This window comes from Dromaius novaehollandiae, chromosome 4, assembly GCF_036370855.1.
Source record: "Dromaius novaehollandiae isolate bDroNov1 chromosome 4, bDroNov1.hap1, whole genome shotgun sequence".
NCBI lineage: Eukaryota > Metazoa > Chordata > Aves > Casuariiformes > Dromaiidae > Dromaius > Dromaius novaehollandiae.
The window spans coordinates 66,320,037-66,342,086 of record NC_088101.1 but is presented as its reverse complement, the minus strand read 5'-3'; the positions used below and the strand labels follow the sequence as shown (position 1 = coordinate 66,342,086).

The window sequence follows — 22,050 nt, the reverse complement described above, 5'->3', positions numbered from 1 at the left end:
AGTATGAGTGTGCCTCATTACATCAACATATTTTAACATCCTGTAAAACCGCACAGAGCAGAAATAATAAGCTAGAGCACAATGTGAATGATGAACACTAAATACTTTCCATTATAAGAAGGGATACTGAGGTACAACACAATGATTAGCTTCACGTCACATGTGCAAAGCACAATGAGATCTACAGACAAAAATACTATATAACCTTCTGAATATTTTTATTACTTCTATTATTATTATTACTTTATTAGCAACATTATGACTTAAAAGTAATTCAACATTATAGAGAGGTTACAGTAGACCTTGCCAGGGCAAATTGTACATCATTTAGCTTGCATGAAGAAGGTTTAATCAGACTGTATACAGCATGAGAGGAAGTCAGAGAAGTAAGTATATACAATTCTTTTATAGCTATATAAACTGGCATTCTAAACCTATCCCCACATTCTAAGTAGAGCCTCTAAGTTAGGCTTAACATTGTATTTGTAGACCATACACTGTTGAATCACAGAAATTCACTGCAGGTTGTGTTCCAGGCCATGGAACAGCTCCTATGCCCAAGGGAAAACCAGATGATGACTCATGTTTTAGAGCATCTCAGGAAAGCACTTACCAGAAATGCAGAGGGTCTCTGGAGAACCTAGCCATCCTGATTATTTCCACACATCTGACTTGTCTTGTCCTTGCCACAATGCAACGTAATCAATAGAGAAGGTGGCTTGGGTTCTTTCTAGAAGGGCCTCCATGTTGTATTCTACAGGGATAATGGGACTTGTAGACGGTTTGTGTTCAGACAACCTGAAGGTCCATACGGTCACACATATCAGTATAGCAAACTGGATTTCTGAGGATGATTGATAGAAATTTTCTTCTGGAACTGGCTTCTTCAGGAAAAGCACATATATAGCTAAAATGTTCAAGTGAGGTAAGGGTACTGCCAGATATCATCATCGGTGGAGCATGTCGATAGGCAATAGAAAAAGACACGCCTCTACTTCATCTGTTGTACTCGTCAATAGAAGTGGTTGGTTTGCAGATGGGGTATGCACATTCAAGTTAAGTACACATCCTTTTCAGATATAACAAACAATTCTTCTGTTTCTCCTCAAAAAACAGTAATTCAAATTGTACAGTCCCCAAGGTCAGCATATAGCCTCACCACCTTAAAACAGACAAAGGATAAAAATAGTTGTCGCGGATGAGTGATGCACTTCACTTGTAAGAGAGAAGTAGCAATACATTTTATTGAGATAAGATAGTGATTTAACAAATTTCAATGGTAAATAAGACTGATTTAACAAGGTTCAATGGCAAGGTTCACTTGTTTTTTTTACTGCATGGAGGACAGGGTCAGATGAAAGTGTCAAGGAGACCCTCCTGCTGAGTTATGAGGTTCAGGGTGGACCCCCTTGCTTTACAAACTCCTTCTCAGAAGAGTCTGGGTATGGCTGGATCCAGTCTTAGTCCCAGACTTGGTCAACAGTTTATGTCTAAAGGATTATGTGCACAATCAATCAGAGATGCAACTTAGCGAAGTTTGCAAAGTTTCAGCACGCTGTTAGTCACTTGCCAAGGATCTATCACGGGTAAGGAATCTCTCAACCTCAAAGAGTAACCTTGAGAGGCATCCCTGCTCAAGAGGAGGTCCTGCAGTACAGTTCAATGGGCTCTGGGCTGCCTCCTATTTATGGGGTAAGATGGTTGACTCGTAGTCATATTTGCATACCAGCCATATTTGGGTGGGTGCATGCTTAATTAGCCCCAGCTATGTGCTGTTATCTGTCTCCCCAAATTCTGAATTGAAGCAGGTGTAGCCATCACGACTGTTACTGACGGTTGTCATCCTAGCAGGATTACGGGGAGTTCAGGTTAGGTGGGCAGAGCACATCAGATTGGGGTGTGGGGAAACGAGCACACCATCACACTAGTACACCATAATCCTGACTACATTTTAAGTGATTGAAACTCTAAAAGTCATTGCTACTGTGCCAAGTTAACATCTTTATTAATATGAATGTAAATCTTCACGTTTTGTTAGTTATATTTATGGGGAAAAATGGAGAAAACAGTATTTCATTATAGATATTCTATAGGAAAAAGAGGTTTCCTTCTCCAAGATTAATCAATGCAGTAGCCTTCTAGAGAATTAGCATTCAAAAAATCTGGTTTTTTATACCAACAGTTTTGTACCAGTGAAAATTAGAATAAGGCATATCTATCTGTTTCCAAGTAACTCTGTCTGTTCATTTGTTTTATTTATACTTTACAATTTCATGCTGACACTATAATTTAATTTTTCTAAGACTTCATACAATATGGAAAATAGTTCAGGCCCATTTTTTTTCTGCCTGGCTTTTTCTTCATAACACTACAAACCACTGTGAAGGATCTTAAGTTGCTAGCAAGCAGAAGAGTATTTTAACAAAGCCATGAGGTCAGGAGAAGCTGCAGGTTTGAAGATACTTGAAAATTAATTATTAATCATCAGCTCCAATTTTGTTAGTGTCACTTCAGCAGATAATTTTTTTCAAAAAACTAGGGAAATTTTAGTTCAGCACCATATTATAGGCTTACTTTCTAAACACCGTAATCCTTTTGAAGTAACTCTTATGCATAAGAGTCTTTTGGGGCAAAAGTGCACGTTAAACATCAATATCAAATGTCAGAGTCTTATATTATCTCATGGAAGTCTGGAAACTTCTTTAGAGGTAATTTTCAATTTCTCAGCAATCGTATTTGGGCAAGAATGGACTTTATACTGAACTTGGCTGAAAGTTTGTGTTTACTTTGCTGCACAGGAATGGAAAGCTAGATTTTTTCATCCTTCATTCTGATGATTCTGTGTTTTGGCTCCAAGACAAACTTGTAAATGTATGTCTTTGCTGATATTATACAGTAGAGTACCTGACTGATTAGATTCATTAAATAGAATTTCTGTGGCTTTACTGAGCAGAAATTAGTCTAGTCTTTGAAAGACACATCTGTGTCCACAGATGCCACAAACATAGCGCTGTGTAGACACCAGATCCCCTTTTCTTGGGCAGTACAAAGTACACACTTTAAATGTAGCACCTGGTGTTGCTGTTTATCCACCAAACTAAAGAATTCCCTTAGCATATGCCTAATCAGTCTCAGCCATGCTTTGTACTTCAGCAGCACTGTCTTACGTCCACACTATATGTCTCTGTCGACATAAATTAGTCTTTGGGCAATGCTGAGCATCAGTACTCTGAAGTCCTCTATGTTTGAGATCTTATCCTGTATAGGGTAGGGAAGACATGAAGACTATGCATATAATTAACTAAAATGACTGATGTGATAAATATGAATTGTTTTATTCTTGAAATTAGACAGAAGATGAGTAATAACTGCATGGTATGAATCTAGTTTGAAATAAAGTGAATCTCAGCTGTTTGTGACAATTTCTTCAAGTGCTTAGCTACTTGGTTTCATGCATCTACTTTCCACAAGTCCATTTTATGTGTTAAATTAAGCATATTGGATTGGGGATACCCTCATATAATATTCATGGGCTTTGATGGTTCTTTTGTGAGGAACATTTATTGTCCCTTACTAAGATGAAATATTGCTTCTTTTTTTGACTCTGACATGTTCTCATTTCACAGGAAATTTGCTTTAGAGGAGTAAGTGTATAAACAGATCCCTATTGCTTCTTTTCTGGAGTAAAGGAACCAAATCTGTTTCTTGATAAGGCGTCTCCAATATTGAAGAGTAATACAGACTCCATTGTTTCTCCAGACAGCTCTCAAGCTATTTGTGTGTGACTCTATAGCTAACAAATCCAGCAAGCAGTCTGCCAGGCTTTGTCACTACTCTCCCATCACTGTGGACTTTCAATCATCAGAAGTGATAGATGTTGCACCATAATCCTGGAAAACCTCCACTGCCTCAGATCTGTTCTCCGCATATTCTGCTTCTTTTCAAATCCCAGTTCAGCTATAAACCACATTTGCTTGGAAAAAATAAAAATAAATATAACAAAAAAACCACATCATTTTCTACAAAAGAACTTTCCTTATTGTGCAATCCAACCTTTGTCCTGAACCCTTCCTAAACTTGCTGAGGTAGCAAATAGCTTTTGCTGAGTGCCCAAAGGGCAAAAAATCTTACCTGTTGTGCTGAGTATATGAAAGTAATTATTGATAATCAAATTTCATGCTAGTGAATGTTTAAATAAAAAGACATTGGTCAACAGAGACCTTTTTAAAAATAATCTACTAATGAAAATGCTGACCTATTTGCTACTAGCATAGGGCCTCAGAGAGAATTTGTTTAATGCCGGAAGTTTAATGACTATCTTGTTTTACGAAGTGCTGTGGAGTGATGCCTTTAAACTAACTTTATAATCAGTCAGAACACATTTGAAGAGGATTTTATTTGTGAGGTTTAACTATCAGTCTTGGCTTAAATCTATAATCTCTGATGAGTTGGTCATTTCCCCAACAAAGAATTTCAGCACCAGCTGTTCAACCTTTGCCAAAGCTCTGTAAATTGATTGATCTGTCCCAGTTCACACCCTCAGGATATAGCTGGTCTATTGGCCCCTATAATCCTGAATGACACAGTCTGGACAGATGCATTTTACAGCTCTAAATTCACCTTTACCCAGTAAATGAACCTTGGGTGGCAGAAGGGTGGAGGAAACATATCTAAAGAGCAAAAGCTGTCCTTAGCCACCAAGTGTTTTGCATTCATCATAGTGAAATTAAAAAAATGGTCTTCTCAGTTTATTCTTTTGGGCTTTTAATAATTGATTAGGTTTATTAAGATATTTAATAAATACTAGAATGATTCCTTAATCAGCTTTGAAATAAATCTGCATATACTTACTTCTTATCTCATTGTGGATATGGCATCAATATTTTTGACTAGATTTTTTAATATCTGTGCATTAGAAGACAATTAAAGGATACATTTTTACATCAAAAATCTCAGTAAGATAATGAAGATGTAAAACAGTGATCAGTTCTTTTCCTACTAACTATCAATAGGGATGTGGAAAGATTAGGCTAATGTCTAGCAGAATGGCTTATCACTTTTAACAAGTCAGCATGTCCCCAAAAAGACCAAGAGAAAATTACAAAATACTTTGTTTGAGGGACAAATGAAGCCTACTGAGATCTTTTTTCTGAGTCGATCTGTGTACCTCTTATTTGCAGTTGGTGCCAAACAGACATATTATGAAGATATAGGAAATAGGAGTCCAAACACGAATGTTCCAGTCCTGTGCTCCTCCCTCATACAAATTTTTTTGAGCTCACTGGAGGTTCTTGCCTTAATAAAAAGGGTATAAATAGCTGCTGATGAAAGGAAATATGATTTAGATTAAATGCAAGTATCAAACACAGACCTTTATTTTATAGTCTTGTCCTTAAATAGGCACTTTTTGTACACTGTGTCTTCTTGTCTTCCAGTTAAACGGGGCACTTAGCAGGGAGGAAACATTATGTAATTTGGTGGAAATTTTTCAAAATTAAAATTTTTGATGTCTTTTTTAGGTTTACACAGAAATACATTTTATTCAGAATTTATTACAAATGCTCAGCCTATTTGTTTTTAAGTTCATTTTGTCTGGGATAAAGTGGCAGTAAATTGATAAACCATGGCTTGATTTCACACAGTTGGGCATCCCAGCGGGCACTGGAATAGAGTAAATGAAAGAGTCAGGACATTTATAACATCCTTGGTAGTACAAATGTTTAACTGAGCTAAGGATCTTTCACATCACCAAATCATTTTTTTAAAAATCATCAGCAAATTCAATAAGATAAGTGAAATTATTTCCCCATACTTAGAATCTATAATGTTAATTGTCAACACCACAGAATTTACCAGCTACCTGGTTTAGAAACAACAGCAATTTTTGAAAACTGTTTTATGCTATTGGAGGAATAACACTCAGGAAGCTGTTCCAGTTCATCTTTCTTTCATAGGATTTCCAGTCTCTGAAAAAATCTATTTTCTTCTAAAATATTTTCTCAACTTTTAAAATATAGGCTTATATTAAAAATGCAAGTGTTTTTCAACCTTTCTAAAATAAAAAACCGCATAACATATATTTCTTGTGTTTCCAAAAAAAGGATGAAAGAACAAAACTTTTTGAAGAAACAGCAATTCTGTGTACTGCAAAAACAGAAATAACTTGTTGAAGAAAATGTAGATGCTTTAACTTTTAGAACAGGTAATGGAAAAATTACCCTTCACTTCTTGACTCTTTTATTCTTATCTGATGGATCATCATGATCAAAAAATACACACACACACACTTTTTAGATGTCTGCCTTGGGAGAATGCATAGTTTCATATAGCATGTATCTGTGGTTTTCCTGAATGGGACAACTTAATATTCTTAAGTGTTGACCCTGATTTTCTAAAACATCAAAAACTTTTGTTTTTTTGAGAAAGGTATCTAAGGATTCAGAATCAGGCACCTAATGTTTATTTTTAGAAATAATTTTGTATTTATGATGTTTAATTTATGCTGTATATGACTATTTTGACTAGCCAAGCATTTTTTGTAGGAAATCAAAGGAATACAGGTTTAACTGCCCATATATGCATGCACGCATGCGGACACACACACACACACACACACACACTGCACCTACTACCTTGTAAATATTTTTCCAAGGGTCTTTCACCGATATGATAGGAAAAGTTTTAATGAAAATAGTTGTAAGAAGGGATATTTTGTAAAGAATGTTACATCTATTATTGTAAAAGTGATAAGCAGCAAATTTCCCAACCTACACTCCCAATAACTCCTACAGTACAGAGATTACAGCAGTTTGCCTGAAAAAAAAAAAAAAAAAAAGACTCCCTTGTAATTTTCTTCCTTGACCGTACAGATGTAAGAGAAGTCTATCTATGTAGCCTCTTCCTGACATTCCCTAAAGGTTAACAGATTCAGGCTGTTTCAGACTGATGACTCTATTAGTTCATAAGTTGAAGAACACTGTTAGTGAACATCCTGCCTGAGGTCCCTTCCCTTTTATTCTTAGTTTTAATCTCAAATCTCTTTCTAAGCCGCACTTTCTACAGTACAAGGCAGAGAGTTATGACCCAGCTACTTAGGATTTTATTGATCAAAATCAATACCAAATTGCATGAAACTAGGGCATTTAGTGCAAATCATTTTTTAACAGCTTCAGTTTATGAACGGATTTAAGATGGAGTTTTTATGTAAATACATTGTCATATGATCAAAATTAGGTAGAAGTGAGATCGAAATTAGCCAGACCATAGATTCAAAAGAAAAAGTGTTCATTATAATTCTCTAGTTTAGTATAGACAGCACATGAAAACTTCCTCAGCATACCTCAACACCATAAAAAGTATCATGTTCTTTAACCTTTCAAAGGTGAAAAACCATGACAAAAGAATCCATAGTTTCCTACATTGCAAACTTTAATCCAATAAACATGACACAACTGACACTGTCTGGATTAGTGTCACATTGCTTCCAACTATATGCAAATATCTAAATAAAGAAATGGAGATAATAGCCAATAGATCCAATAGATTCCTGCTAACCTACTAGCTAACACATGTTTTTGACTCAGATTGCTGAGAGAGCAAAAAAATGGGTAAAAGCTAAGCATACTTCAAAGTGTGCATTACACAGTTTGGATCAGTCCACTGCTACTGACATTAATGGCCAATTGTAGCAACAGGAAAATGTTGAATCAGAATTGAAAACCATTCCTCTTTCTTTGAGTCAGAATGGGAAACTCTTTCCCCTTTCTAGTGGATGGCAGGACCTAATAGTGAAGCTCTTGCCAAATGGCTTTGAAAGGGCTTTATCCTGAAACTGAATGGAAAAAAAAAGTAAAATAAGGACAAGCTGCACAGCAGCTGTTTAGAGGCCCTCTTGGCTTGCTGCTCTCCACCCGCATGCATTGTTATTGCATGCCAGAGATTTCTGAAAGCCTTTCAGTTGCCTGTCTCTTCCTTCACCAAAGCCTCCCAGCTCCTTTTCCTTACAAGACTGAGTTTTTGAATCAGCAGATCTTGCCTTAACCTGCTATGTTTGTTTCATGCGGAGAAAGAAATGAATTCCAAGAGGGGAAAGGAATGAAGTAAATTGATGTAGATGTTTTTTAAAGCCACCTAAATAGAAAATTTTGCCTGGGAGAATTTTCAGTTGGAAAAATATAGACTTACACTTTGATATGTTTAGACAAAAATATATTCAATACAAACGAGTGATCTAGGTAGACTAAAGAACAACCTGAAGCAGAAGATAGTACTTTCAAAACATGCCTGCTATTCAGATTTGACTTTGTCACAGGAGTTTTATCACCCACAGTTTTTATTACAGTTACAGTTTTTTAAGTGTTTCAGTACAGACATGAACACAGGATCAGTGCCCACAGTTAGGAGCAGAAATTATTATAATTAGAATTGAAGTGTTGGGTTGAAATGACCACTGATTACACTTGCAAATTGATGCACAAGATATTAGCTGAACTCATATCTGCTATGTTAAGGGTATAAATAATGTTTATTTTACAAAACACTTCATCCTGAAGGTAAATAAGTGGCTGAGGCTTGACGTCAAGATGTTTGCTTTAAAATGAATACATTAAAATGAAAAAAATACATAAAATGAATACTGAAAAGCATTCTGAACTCAATTCCATGCATGAAAGGAACTGACCTTTAAACTGCTTGCACAAATTTAATTTCAAGAATATTTTTTTATGTGTGCTAGTGTAACCAGATGTCCCAGAACTTAAGGCTATTTCAAAAAGCAGTTCTGCCATTTTGGTGCTCCAGATCTCCAAAGACTGTGTTCTCTTTCAATGTACTCAAATACTTTCAGACAGAATCTCCTTAGGTGCCCCCTCTCAAAACTTAATTATAATTTTGAAGGAAGGCAAGATACTTTCTACCTATTTTCTAAATTTCTGATTTAAAAATAAATAATTATCATAGTATAGCTAAAATTATGTCTTCTCAAATAGACACATATAGACAATATAGAAAACACCATAGAAACTGCAAAGAATTCACTTTTCTAAGCATCACACCATTATCTCTGTGATGACATTTCTTTTCTCTCAGCCAGAAATGTCAACCTACAAAAGCTTTGTAAGCCTGGGAAAATATTTTTTTCTAAATACCGTTGCTCCTATTGTCATGGCAATTAGAAAAGGAAAGATGGTGCAAGTGGCAATTTCTGACCCAAAATCTTGGATCCTTTCTTGTCTTTCTGATAGACAACAGGAACTCTTTCTGTGTAAAGGAGATTCTTTTGCAGAGTCTATTTACTCTTCATCTGATGTGAGATAGGGAACAATCCTACAGATATGCATAAGAGTGTAGAATTGCACCTGCAAGAGAAGGAAAGAAAGGAATGGTAAGAGCTAAGAGACTGAAAACACAGCTAAAACTAATGATATGAGAAAGAGATCAGCTGCACCCTGGAGAAGCACATAGAGGTAGAGCTAGCAAGGAAATAGGACATAATTGTGTAGAATGATTTGGAATAACATCGGGGGGCACAGAACATACCTGTACTTTATTTTTAGCCATCGGTTCTGACATTCTTTGAGTCATCCCTTAAAATGATTAGCCAACTCTTATTTTAAGAAATATTCTTTATAACATGTGTTTGTCAAGTGGATGGGAAGAAGGCAGCATCAATCAAATAAGCTTTCGGAGGAACATAAAACAACATTGCTGTTGATTAAATCTTGTTTTCAGTGTAGAAATGAGCCTGAAGAAGCTATCCTTTTGAAGAGAAAAACTGTGAAGTACAAAACACAAAAGAATACTTCTTTTGTGTTAAAACTGTATATACTGCATGGGTTTAAGACATTTTACATGCTACTGTAATGTTTGTATTTGGAACCCAGGTAAGGAAGTGACATTCGAAAAGGAAAAGATCTGGCAATGTTAATACATGGTTAAGAGAGCAGCAAATAGGGGCATCAGTATGTTTTATATAAAAGGTTCAGTGGGTACAGGAGGATCACAGAAACATTGCCCAGGGATTCAGGAATGGAATGAGGAAAACCAAAGCTCAGCTGGAGTTGGAAACTAGCAAGGGATGTGAAGGGCCAAAAGAAGGCTTCTATGTGTACAGCTGAAGCATCAATAAAACCAAGAAAATGAGATCCTGATGAGAAATGAGGTGGGAGACCTAGTGACAAAGGACTCAGAAAAGGAGGAGGTACTCAGGGCCTTCTTTGCTTTGGCCTTTAGTGGCAATGTACACATTGCCCCTCTCAGGCCTCCCAGGTTTACTTGCTAAGTGGCAGAAACTGGAGGACTGAATTACTTACTATTCATGATACAGGAAGATGAACTCGGGGATCATGCAAGCAAACTGGATGCACATAAGTCCATGGGACTGGCTAGGATATATCCAAGGGTAGCAAGGCAATCGGCTGATTTCATTACTAGGTCATCGTTTGTCATCTTTGAAAGGCCATAGTAGAGGTTCCCAATGACAAGAAAGGAAATGTTACACACACTTTCAGAAAGGGCAAGAAGCATAATCCAGGAAGCTACACACCAGTCAGCATAACTTCCATGATCAGTTCCACTATGCTTACCAGTTTCCAAGATGCTTATTAGTGGCATTCCCATGGGGATGAAACTCTTTAATGTCTCCATTAACTACCTGGACAATGAGACGGAATACATACCCCCAAAATTTGCAGATGACACCAGACTTAGGATAAGTAATCTGGAGAGTAAGGCTGGCATTCAGTGGGACTTTGACAGGCTGGAGAAATGGGCTGACAGAAACTGCATAAAGCTCAACAAAGGCAAATGTAAAGTTCTGCACCTGGGCAAGAATAAGCCCACACAACAGGTTGGGGCCTACTGGCTAGAAAACATCTTTCCAGAAATGTACCTGGGGGTCCAGATGGACAGGTGTTTGGACATCAGCCACCAGTGCACCCTTACAACACTAAAGGTAACCTCATACTGGGCTACTTTAGTAAAAATATAGCCAGAAGATCAAGGAAGGAGATTGACCCATTATATTCGGTATTTGTCAGTCCATCACTGGAATACCATGTCCACCTTCGGGCTCTCCAGTACAAGAAAAACACTGTTGTACTTTAGCAAGCCCAGAAAGGTCAACCAAGATGGTTAGGGTTATTGGGCATATGGAAAGAAACAGCTGGGTTTTTTCAGCCTTGAGAACAGAGGGCTGGAGAGAGGCCTACTACGTAATGGATGACCACTACCTAATAGATCACTATAGAGAAGATGGAGCCAGACTCTTCTTGGAGGTGCACAGTGGACAAGAAAAAATGGACATAAACTGTAGTGGGAAAATTCTAATATTCAGAAAAAAAAAATTCTCAGAAAGACTAGTTAAATACTGGAACAAGCTGCCCAGAGAAATTGTGGTATCTTCGTCTTTGGAGATATACAAGACTCATCTTCAGAGGACCATGAGAAACGTGAACTGATTTTGATGCTGAACTTTGAACTTTGAAGCTGGTCTTGTTTTGACCAAGATGGACCAGATGACTCACTGAGCTGTTTTCCGACCTAAATTATTCTAGGATTCTATGAAGTGAAGGATAGAGATTTTGCATTTCTCAAGCCATCTTCTTGGCTAAAATCTAGCCTTGTATAATGTCTCAAACAGTAAGCGCATAAATGTCAAAGGATCACTCTGTAAGATATGAATAACAATTATAAAAACTATAATAAATATAGGATAGATATAAAACATAAAAATGGATATATAGTTTTTTTTCCAACTTTTATGCATGAATGACTTTATCTGCTATAAAAACTACACAAAGATACAAATTTTCCAAATAGCTTTAATTGACCTATAAGAAAAAAGATGGGATTGCTTACATGTGGAGCCTTTGATATCTAAAGTCTAACTAAAAGCCTGTGCTGGACATACTGTTCTACCCAATTCACACTTGCTACACAGATTGTTGGTCAAAAGAATTATCATCTTTATATATATTTTTAGGTGTCTGACATCTTTACATTGTGGCATATACTCAAATGGTAATATTTCATAAACTACTCAAAAGACAGTCTCCAGAAAGAAAGTCTTTGAACTTTCCATAGAAATTATTTTTGCATAGGTCAATATGAATATCAAGAATTACCATAAAGCTCACTGTAGTTTATATAGTAGACATACAACCATCAATTATAGTGCACCATGAACACTAAGAAACTTTTCTAAAAGAATAGATTATTAAAATAACTCTAGCTTAGCTTTTAAAAGCTTAATGCTTTGATACTAAGAAATGGGAAAATACAGATGCAAGACAGCGGTTGCAACAGAACCAATAAAAAGTGTATCACAGAATAACTTCAAGTCACTCACAGATTATTTAGATACTATAGCAATGTTTTTCAGGACTGACTGATAATTCGAATGACCAGTTTTGGTAGGACAAACATTAGTGAACTGCTAGAGATATTTTAGCTGTTTTTCAGCTGAAAAAAAGATGAAGGACTTTTTTAAAAGAAATCCTGTTACTCTGTGGCTTCATACCATTTAGATACCAATATGTTTAGGATCATCAGTTCTTATGCTGCAGGTGAAAAGAGAATGTTAATTGTTTTTCAGTTATTTTCAAAAAATTCCTGAAGGAAACACTAAAAAAATGCAAAAACTTTACTATCATCAGACAGTTGGAATTTCCTGATAGATCATAACTTTGCAGTTGAAAATAAAAATATTAACTTGGGACATACCAGTGTGAAAAAAGCTGGAAAATGAGAATGAGTACCTGTCAAAACAATTTCTGAGCTAATATACTGTATAATGCAGCAAAATAAAGTATTCATGGCATTATTTGATCCTGAACACTGTCTAACTAGAAGTTTCAACCAACTTTCCTCATCTGCAAAAAGATCGACTATTACAAGGGATTTTTTTTTGTTGTCAACCCTGCATGCTTGGAACTGTTGAAGAATTCTCCAGGAAAGAGGTTATCTTTAAAACCTGAAGTGGAAAGGAACTTAAGAAGATATTTTAGATACTAAGAATTTGCTTTCAAACATCATATGACAATTTCTAAAGTTTCCTTTTACAGATGGCAGAGACTAAAGTGACAAGGTGACATTCTCTAATGAAACCTGTTTATGTTTCTTTCAAAGTATTCTGGACCTTTTCTGTTTTCTTTTTTTAATTATAAATATTTCATTTTCTGAGATTTATGACCATGCATAATTTAAGGGGTAAGTTGCAGTAAAGATATGATGATGACTTCTTTGGGCACAAGGGTAATATCTGTTTGAACTTCACAGTCAAGCAGGTAAAAAGGAAAGAACTCCATTAAATGGCACATACTGACGGTCTAATATTAGATTGCATATTTCTTAATTTTACCAAGAAAAATGATTCAAATGTGAAAATACCTTATTCATTTCTTTCCATCTCAAAGAAAAAAAGAAAGATTTAAAACAACAAAAACCAGGTATGTATTCTTTTATAGGAATATTTGTGTATAGTATTCCTTGGAAAAAATGGCAGCTTACAAAGTCTCTGCAGCTGCTGTTCTTTTCACTGTGCCAACAGGATAAGTGTCTGTGACCAGGAAACTAGACCAGTGAACTGACCCAGCTGAAAAATTAAGGTTGTTATTCTTTCCTGAGTCAGTTTTCAAACAATTCCTTGTTTGCTCTGACATCGCAGGTCGCAGTATGGGTTTCAGTTCTGTGGGAGTTCATGCTTCCAGAGCCTTGCATTAAGGGAAAGTTTACTAGTCTATAATCAAATTTTAGTCTTTTTGTTATCTTTATATTTAGGAAGAAAATAGATGGGAAAAAGACAGTCATGGACAGTCAGAAGATGGGAAACATAATACATAGGTTTTGGACTGAAGAGAAAGGCTAAGAAAGAATACTACAACAGACTGAGAGGAGAAAGGGCAGTTGTGGCAAAGGAAGGATGAAAAAGGACGGAAAACATGCTAGAAAGAAAATGCAAAATGCCAGAATAAGAATGAAATGTGTGAGAGTAAAAGAAGAAACAGAGATAGGTAGTGAAACCATAAAAATGTATTTCCCCAAATGTCAAAATATTACATTCAAACACATGTAAATATGTGCATATGTGCTCTCCTTGTGCCCAGGTTTGAGGACAATTTCCAAAATCTTGAAAAATTCATTCCTGCCTCCGAGGCCATACTATTAAATTTTCCTCTCAGAATGGTTTTCCTTTTCAGAGCTGATTTTTATGATGCATCAGCAAAATCAAACCGTATGATTATAGTATATTTTATACATTTCTCCAATTGGCTGTCAGAACTGTACTGAAGAATTCATTTAATTTGCTTTGTCCTTTGGAACAGAAGACTTTGCAAAAGACTTTCGCAATAAAAATAGCTCCTTTCACATTTCAGCCAAGATTTATCCCCTCTCTCCCCCTGCTAGTTCCAACTCAGGGTGTAGATTCAAAGCATGTTCAACTGATCTAAGTCCAGGCTGCTATCCAAAGTTGGGCATGCACTCAAAGGTTGGATTAGGTCACAAAAGTAAATGGTAAGAAAGAGAAGCTGCAGAAGAGTCTTTGTGCCACCTATTTTAGACATCGGTCTTAGGATGAGAGGAATCCTCATTTCTCTATTGGTTATATACAAACCTCAGGCAAATAGTTGAGACTATATGCATTTTAGATATCCTTTTAGAGGATTACAGTGACAAAAGGGGAACAGCTCCCATTTATATCTATGTTCATGTATGCATGTGTGTGCATAAACACACAGCTAAATTTTTAAGTTTTTTAGTCTAAATTACATTTATGTATCAAAGAAGCTGTCCATTAAGCAAGCATTCCCACAATTAAGCAGAATGGGAGGCAATGAATGCTGAAGGCATCTGTGCAAAAAGGGGCTGGGGACAGCAAACCTGTACTGGAGAAACCATTACCAGTACCAACACTTTAAATTATTATCTGTGATAGTAAGAGAACATTAAATATTCCTTTTAGATTTTTAGGCATCTCCTCCCAGTAATTTACTTCACATATTACAATTGCTTTATGAGAATCAAATGTCATTTGCATCACATTTTAGTAAGTATTTCATGGTTATTACGTTAGTGTGCTTCATTTCACTAATATCTGTGCTTCTGCTCTGAATAATCTGGCTGACTTGACTCATGATAAAATGTGCACAGGCTTCTTGTCCTCATTGTGCATTCTGCCCATGGAAAGCTGATTCATATAAAGTCATACAACAGTGGTTCCAGGACTTTTCCTTTAATCTTTAGCCAAATTTTTTATCAGGCTATGTGATCCAGCATATTTTTATTGTGAGTCAGCACATTATCAAAACGTTCTCTTATTTAAGCAGCACAAATTAATCTGGAGATTATTATTGGTCACACAGAAATCTTCTATTTATACAGATTATATTGTGACTCATTCCAATTTCTGGAATTTTGCATGTGTCATACCAAAAAGTAGATTTTTTTTTTTGATTTGCACTAACTCTCCCCACTTAGTGCTCTTTAAACTTTTCCCTATGGAAACAGGTGTCTGAGGCATAAATATTCCCTGTTTCTTCTCTCCTTCTTGCTAAAATAGAGCTTACATGATCCTCTGCTAGGTAAATTGTATTGGATGCTGCTCCTGAAACTCTCCTGGATATACTACTAATGTCACACTTCCTTCAGCATTCATGGATGTTCAAGAAAAGAAACTGGCAGTATTATTGACTTCCTCAGTCAGCTATCTGATATTAAAATTTAAGCCTGCTAATTCTTACATTGTGTGATATTTCATTTTCCCAGAATTATATTCATTTTAAGGTGTTAAAGCTCCTTTTATGGATGTGTTAGTGTGATACTTTAATCTAGTGCTTTAGTCTGGTAATATAACTTCAGCACAATCACCAGCGTCTCCCCTTACCTCATCCTCATTACCAAGTGTGCTCCTATTGCCACAGATTGTCTGAACATAATTTGCTTCTCTATTCTTTGTGGTTTTTGAATGTATATTGAAAGCTATGATTTATATTTCAAAATAAATTTGAGTTTTTCAGAGCCAAAGCAGTATTTTAGTATTTCACAGAGTGAACTGTTTTTTTCAAAAGGAAAATTACTATATACAGTGAACAGATAAAAGCTCACAGTGTGAAGCCCCAAAGTGCTTAGTGGTGGGCCTAAGGCACAAAGATAGATAAACATATTATATTTGAGAAAATTACTTCAAACATTTAAACACTGTCTCATCATTTGTAACAACTTCCAGCTACTGTACTCAGGATATTACATTACCTTGAGTGACAATCATGTCAAAGAGGGTTAAACACAAATATTCAGGAAAGACAGGATCCCAGAAACATTGCTTAATTTCCTAAACTTTTCATCGTTATCATTATGACAATTTCATAGATGAGCTACTTTAGATCAAACACAAACACAGTATGCTAAAATGAATTGGCAGACTTCCTCATTTATACTCTTTGCTTTCAGATCGCTGAAATGTGAAGGTGTATTTTTGTTTTGTTTTGTTTTGTTTTCTAAGAATGAAAGATAGAAGTGGAAGCTCCTGAAGATACTGCTTTGTATTGAGTCCACAAGACAGCACTACTTTGTATCAATTTGAAGATTTACTCAGAAAACAGAACTGGCAATGTACACTCTTCATGGTTTCCAAACACTAAATCTCTTCAGGTATTCTCTCATTAATACAAATGAAAAAGAAAACAAAAGTAGGATTCTTGTGAAGCGTTTGGTGATCCAAAACCAAGGCTAATTCTCAAAAATTATCTATTTTCCAGCTGCTGTACTTGATTATAATTTTCATATTTGAAATATTTCTAGAAGTTTATCTTGAATCCTCTGCCAAAAAGCCCCATAAGAGCTTAAAGAACAGTGATAATCCACTGGGATCATGGTTTATGCAGTGAATTGTTCCCAAAGTATATTGGGTATTTTGTAAGAATATTAAAATCGCTAGCATTCATTCCTTGAATTTGATTGGGTTCTGGCATTTATACCACAAGCTACAAAATACAAGTGTTCTTAGAATTTTTTATGATTTTTTCATTTGTACTTATTTCTATGTGCATAAATGGTCATAGCAGGACCAAGTCCTGCAAAAAATTATGTAAATGTTTACACATGGGTTACTCTGTTTTCTTCATTAAGACTTTTATGATCTTAAATTACATATACAGATATATATCTTACCTCACTGATACCTATTTCTTAATTTTAGGGGCATATATACAACATAAGTTTTGAAAACAAAAAGAAACTTGAGTGAAAAAGCATTTCAAATTCTAATAAGGATCTTGATATTTTCCCCTTCTGTCAGATTTGGTCCTAGTAGACATCAGCTCCTCAGTCAAAATGTTCTCTCAGTGGGTTCTGTTGTTTACCATTTCAGTTAGCTTTCCAGACCGAAAATACAAGAATTAGCTTTGTGCTACCGTAGATGCATTTTGTTGACTGTGGCAACTAGCAGGAAAAACATCCATCTGTTAAAAGACCTGTATGACTGTCTTAGCTATCCTTTAACTCAGTCATGAACAGTTATATTAATACATATCTGAGGAATGCTCAAAGCAGCCTTTGGTTAAACATCGCTGCTGTAAGTTAAAAGGTCCCACTTCCACTGATAGTTCCCTACTTCTTGTGTATCAGTTAAACTGTCAGATTTTCAATAAATAACTAACATTAAAAGCACTAGAGTTCATTTAAGACAGTGGCTTAACAGTTTATAAACTGACATGGTACTACCAAATTTTCATAACAAGAGAAGTAATTTCTTACATTCATTTATGCATGTATTGGAAGATGTGGAGAACAGTCCAGGACACACACTTCTAGCGCCCTCATATTGTGCAAATAATGTTTATAAGGAGCAGCAAAGATAGAAACGGAATGAGTGACAACTCATTCATTAACTTGAGTTTTATCATATTTCTACTGCCCTAAAAAGTATCTGGAATACTACAAAATAATAATTATTTTATACCATTTGAACTATCAAAGTGTATACGATATTAAATTTTATCTCAGAATCAGAGAAATCCTTAATTAAAATTAGTATCTAGACCTTGAAACATTTTTTTAAAGACAAAAAACACCATTAAACAACTAGATGCAATGGCTGCTTTTCTTCACTATAGCTTAAGTAGGGGTCAAATTGAAAGCTTCTACACTCAGCTGTCACAAGATACCAGGATACCCTGGAGAACCTAGCCAAGATTGCACTAGGCACTGTAAAAACCCATAAAAAATGTTTATAGTATTCATATTGTCTCTGTTGGGGAAAGATAGAGAAAGAGCAGTTCCCCAAAGGATTTGAATCTGGAACTGAATGTACCTCCGAGGCCTAGCCCAGCACTTTACTTTACAGGCCATCAGAAATCCCTAAGTTTTATTTATGCAGAAAGCAAAATATGCATTTCCTACAATATCAAGCCCAATCTTCTGTCTGCATATGATGCCTTATTCTGGCCAAGTGCTCAGTGTCTCCTATCAGGCGAAAAAGGTTCATTTCCCACTGAAATTGGAGATGAAAGGAGGCTCAACATTTTTCAGAATCAGATTTACTGGAATAAATCTCTTGTTTCTAAACATTCATAAATATACATACACACACAAACACACATATACACAACATCATCTAGAAATTGTTTGGAATATTCTATTAATTTGAAATGATATTTGGCAGGGAATTAGAGAATAGTGGAGTACTCCACTGAGGTGCATTCATGCTGTGTGTTTTATATGATTCTTACAAAATACTGTTCACAAAATGTATTTATAATGAAGACTGCCAAGTTCATATAGATTCAACATACTATAATTTTTTTTGTTTGTTCATCATACTTCATGACACAGGGCATTAATTAATCTTGGCAGTGTGTTCCCAGGCTGCTCAATATGGCTTCAAAGTAAATGGAACACAGATTTTTTGCAAATGACTAGCAGCCTTAAATCCAAACTAAGAATAGAGATTTTTTCTGGCTTGCTACTGTATGCTATTGCTAGGCAATTTATCACTAATTTATTTGTCCATTTTCATTATGCATGACATGAGTTAGAGAATGCAGATGAAACATTTAAAACTACAAACTAGGCAAGTTCTAGTGACTTCATAATAATTACAAAAAAGATGAACAAATAGTTTTTAATAAAATTCTACTGAAATGTCCTTTCTTAGTCTAAATCTTTTCTAATGGTTAGGGCCTCATCAAATAAGTATAAACAAATCTGCTGAAACATAAGCAAATGCAAAAGCAAATAAATGAAGAGGGGATTAAAAACCGTTCAAGTACATGTTTTATAAAAAAAAATTAGAAAAACTATACAACAGTATGTATATGCAAACAGCTCCACTTTCTCAGAAGCCAAATTACCATTACAGCAAATAGTGTCACTTTTTAATTATAACAAATGATCATGGTTTGTCTCTATTTACTCAGTGACCCAGCAAATATTGCCTATCATACTAGCTGCCCAGTAGCTAGCATTTGGTAAATATAAATGTACTGTAATTCATAACTAAGCTGCACCTAATGTGATGATATTTTTAACACAGAAATAGTATACTGGCATCTCTCCCGTTAGAGTACAATTTATAATCAAATACGCAGATAAAAACATTAATAAAACAGGAATGGCTATGTTTATGCACTCATAAAACAGTAGATATATTGATAAGAGAGATTTAATTATAGTCACATATGTTATTAGTTCAATCTTTTGTAGCCAAAGCAGATGCCTGTGGCACCTATAAATTAGGTGTCACAGCATTTTACTTTTTACATTTTACAGAATTGTGTGAGCAGTGTGACCACCAAAGGGGCAAAGGACTATAACCGTGCAAAGGAGGCCTCCAAGCAACAAAAAATTGCAAGGGACTGCAAACAGATGGCCTGACTAATACATGAAAAGGATGACTGGCAAAACCAAAACCAACAGAAACAGCATCAGAAGCTGATACTGAAATGCCCTTTAAGAGAGAGCAGCAAATAGCATAAAAATCTCATGAAGAGGAAAGACAGATAAAGAAGACAGGCCCACTGCAGTTCCAGCTCCCCTCAAGAAAGATCTCTCAAGCTTCATCACCTGGACCTTGGTTACTACAACTTGGAAGGACCTCACAAGGCTTAGCCAGCAGTGCTAACTACACAGCCTCAGCTTCACGCGGCTGTACACTCGCAGCTAGCTAATTTAGGACATAGGTGTTAAAGAGTGACAGTTTTATATTTGCAATGATTATGGCTAATAATGTATAAGGACTAACCGTTACTACAAAGTGCGTTATTAATGAATAAATACAGTAAAGTTTAGTTTTAAAGTAAAAAGCTGGCCAGATTTGTCAGTCTTCTAAACAGTCCCATAACAGGGATCTTGAATTCCCCAATATTGGTATCTATACATACCTAGTTGCAAGAGATTTCTTAATTAATGACATTATTAACCTGCATTCACAACAGGGATAGAAAACAGGGATAGTTTTGAAATGGCTTTACAGATTCATAAATAAGTAATCCCTGTCAGATTAGAGAGGTTATCATTGTGGTCTGTGTAATCTACCCCAAATAAATACTTGTCTACAATCTTCATCAGTTTTGATGATTTTACAAACTCCTAGAAAAAAAAAGCAATTTATTATGATGATGTTAATAACTAATATGCTATTCATTTGCAAAATGAAAGTTGAAAAACATAGTAAACACAAGTTTAAAAGCAAAAGCTTCATAAAAATACTAAATATTTAATGTTAAAGTGAACACGAAGAAAGATGGATCCTAAACAAATGTCATTCCAAATTTTACATTAATCTGTATATCTACTGAGTATAGTAACTGAATCAAATTATTTCTAAATCAGAATTATTCCACACTTTTATATATAAAAGATATAATCTGTTCTTATATGTCCCCTCAAAAGCTTGATGCAGTGTGCTAATTTTTTTTTTAGTACTGCGGTAAAACACACAAAACACCAAACACTCTCCGCACACCCTAGAAACCCTGGCTTTGCAGCACGATCTATGTGGCCAGCTGGATTTAGACTTGGGTTTCACCCCTGCTCTGGGCCCTCTTTACTCCAAAATAACTTACAAATTTTGTCTCTATCTGTCGTCTTTATCATAAGTTCTTGAACTCTGCTCCTATTGACACTAGTAGCAATACTCACAGAAGAACATGATAGTTACTGTTCCTTCTTTTTCACGCATCTTTGGGAGTGTCAATGATCCACATACATTCTCATTCTGAATCCCTGAAAACATGCAGTATTGTACAATATTTCATAATAACAATAATAGACTTGCAATGTGATTCCTAACTTGGGGAGTCTATGAGAGCTAAACAGTTGAACACTGTTTAGCTTATCCACAAGACTAACAGATTTTAAACACAGAAAACAGATGCAAAGAGAAGAAATAATAATAATAAAAAACTCATGAAATAGTCCATATGTCTCATATCCATCTCTTTGTCTACACATCACCAAGTTTATGCAGTAAGACTCTATGCACAATAGTCGCTGCTATCAGGGGTTGAAGCAAACCGTTGGAATCTCTCATCATTTCTTTTCCCTAAAAACAGTCACAGTAAAAGCGAAAGGGGCTATGGAGTGCTTGGTGCACAGTTCAGACCCTAGCAAGCCACAGTTTCCCCTAATATGTAGTACAAATTTTTTTTAAAAATAAGGCTTAATAAATAAATTATTCAATTAAGTAAACAAAAGATCATAATAAGATTGCATCAGTTGTTAACTTTCTCCTAAACATCTTGGGAAATATTGCAATTTCCTAGGAGTGGGTAAAGATGAATCTTTTATTTTTTCCACAATAGACTATATCCCTGTTTCCTCTAAACAAAACACTGGGTAAAAGACATAATTTTTTGTTCCTAGAGGACTCATATATTTCATTCACGACTCTGTGTTTTTGTATATTACTCTTTGAAGAGTCATACACCACCCGAAAGATAAAATATATTAGGAGATGCAACCTACTTAAGACTACCTTTGTAACTGATGAGGGTGGTATAGCTGATGAATAGAAATAGTGAAGGGAAAATCCTTTAGTAATTTCTTTTATTTCTC

The 22,050-nt window shown here is 35.5% G+C and overlaps 1 long non-coding RNA gene across 1 annotated transcript in view; it reads right to left on the bottom strand.

Moving 5' to 3' along the window:
* Window positions 1–201: 201 nt before the first annotated feature.
* Window positions 202–22,050, bottom strand: part of LOC135328402 (uncharacterized) — a 38,895-nt gene continuing 17,046 nt past the window's right edge. Inside the window, exon 2 of the long non-coding RNA XR_010389235.1 lies at window positions 202–1,162. This is a non-coding gene — a long non-coding RNA (uncharacterized LOC135328402). The remainder of the gene's footprint in view (window positions 1,163–22,050) is intronic.